Here is a 2424-nt window from a genome sequence, read left to right on the forward strand (position 1 = left end):
GCAGGAGGATCACGAATTCAAAGTCAGTCTCAGCAAGGGCAAGGTACTAAGCAACTCAGGAAGATCCTGTCTCTAAATAAAATACAAAATAGGGCTGGGGATGTGGCTTAGTGGTCAAGTGCCCCTGAGTTCGATCCCTGGCACCCACAAAAATATATAAACACAGAGTTCTAGGGTAGTACCCAGTAAAGGCCACAATTTAGTTTGTTGGTCAAGAAAGTTCCCCTGAGAGAAGTGACCTTTCAACTGAGACCAGAAAACCAGCCAGGAGAAAGAGGAAAGGGAGATTGTACCACACAGCAAAAAGACTAAAGCAAAAGAAACCTAAAGCCTTTGCAGAATGCCTGATGCCTAACAATTGAGATTCACTGACATTCAAGGTTCAGAGAACGCCCAGTCCCTACTAATGAGGTTCTCAAGACCCTCTCTGCGGATTGGCAGGTCAGATAACCAATCGAGAACACCACTTTGTTCCCCTTGGGAGGCACCCAGCTCTGTCGTCTCATTTCCAGCAGTGGCGCACTCTTTTCTCAGGATTATATAGGACGTGCAGCGTCGCCGCTGTTACTCTGAGGAAAGGACTGTGTGTAGAGGAGTGCAAAAATGCAGAGCAATAAAACCTTTAATTTGGAGAAACAGAACCATACTCCAAGGAAACATCATCAGCATCACCACCAGCAGCACTATCAGCAGCAACAACAGTCAGCCATCACCACCACCAATACCTGAAAATGGGCAACAGGCTAGCAGCCAAAATGAATACTTGACTATTGACTTGAAGAATTTTAGGAAACCAGGAGAGAAGACCTTCACCCAACCTAGCCATCTCTTTGTGGGTAATCTCCCTCCTGAAATCACTGAGGAGGACATGAGGAAACTATTTGAGAAATACAGGAAGGCAGGCGAAGTTTTCATTCATAAGGATAAAGGCTTTGGCTTTATCCGCTTGGAAACACGAACCCTGGCAGAAATTGCCAAAGTAGAGCTGGACAAAGTAGAGCCACTCCTTGGAAAACAGCTGCATGTGCGCTTTGCCTGCCATAGTGCCTTATGGTTCGAAATCTTCCTCCGTATGTGTCTAACAAACTGGTGGAAGAAGCTTTTTCTGTGTTTGGCCTGGTGGAGAGGGCCGTAGTCATTGTGGATGAGCGAGGAAGACCCTCAGGAAAAGGCATTGTTGAGTTCTCAGGGAAGCCAGATGCTTGGAAAGCTCTGGACAGATGCAGTGAAGGGTCTTTCCTGCTAACCACATTTCCTGGAGCCGATGGACCAGTTAGATGATGAAGAAGGACTTCCAGAGAAGCTGGTTATAAAGAACCAGCAATTTCACAAGGAGCGAGAGCAGCCACCCAGATTTGCACAGACTGGTTCCTTTGAGTATGAGTATGCTATGCGTTGGAAGGTACTCATTGAGATGGAGAAACAGCTGCGGGACCAGGTGGACCACAACATCAAGGAGGCTCGTGAGAAACTGGAAATGGAGATGGAGGCTGCTCGTCGTGAGCACCAACTCATGCTAATGAGGCAGGATTTGATGAGGCGCCAAGAAGAACTTCGAAGAATGGAAGAGCTGCACAACCAAAAGGTGCAAAAAAGAAAGCAACCGGAGCTCAGGCAGGAAGAGGAGCATAGGTGCCGTGAAGAAGAAATGCAGTGGCAACAAAAAGAGATGATGCGGCGACAACAGGAAGGATTCAAGGGGACCTTCCCTGATGCAAGAGAGCAAGAGATAAGGATGGGCCAGATGGCTATGGGAGGTGCCATGGGCCCTGCTCCTGTGCCAGCTGGTACCCCAGCTCCTCCAGGACCTGCCGCTATGATGCCAGATGGAACTTTGGGACTGACCCCACAACAACTGAATGCTTTGGTCAAGCTACCACAATGGAAGGAATTGAGGCAATTGGTGGAACGGCTCCTGCATTCAACCGTGCAGCTCCTGGAGCTGAATTTGCTCCAAACATTGCCAATACTAATAAAGTCACAGTGTCTAGTTTCCCAAAACCCTTAAAAGAAGGACCCTTTTTGGATTAGCCAGAATTCAACCCTGGAAAAGTGTTAGGAATTCTTCCCAATAGTTAGGTCTTCCCTGCCTGTACTACTCTAGGGAGTATGCTGGAGGCAGAGGGCAAGGGAGAGGTGGTATGTCAAGCAATCAAGACTGAGCACTTCCTTCACTCTTCCATTCCTCATTTGCAAATCAGTTCTGTGTGGCATATTGGTTAAATGATTCTATGTGGTGCATTCCTGAAGTCTCAAATATGGTTGTTGAGGGCTGGGGGACCCATAGCAAAATGGATCCAGTTAGAGCCCCATTCATCTTGATCATTTCCTTCTTTTTTTTCCTCCCATCATGTTTTATTTGCTTTCTTGTTCCTATACCCCTCAAACCCAGAGACACTGCCATATATATACCACAACAACAAA

At 47.2% G+C, this 2424-nt stretch overlaps 1 pseudogene; it reads left to right on the forward strand.

Annotated features, from left to right (window-relative positions):
- Window positions 1-603: 603 nt before the first annotated feature.
- LOC124991395 (non-POU domain-containing octamer-binding protein-like) lies at window positions 604-2031 on the forward strand (annotated as a pseudogene).
- The last annotated feature ends 393 nt before the right edge of the window (window positions 2032-2424 follow it).

This window comes from Sciurus carolinensis, chromosome 8, assembly GCF_902686445.1.
Source record: "Sciurus carolinensis chromosome 8, mSciCar1.2, whole genome shotgun sequence".
Taxonomy (NCBI): Eukaryota; Metazoa; Chordata; class Mammalia; order Rodentia; family Sciuridae; genus Sciurus; species Sciurus carolinensis.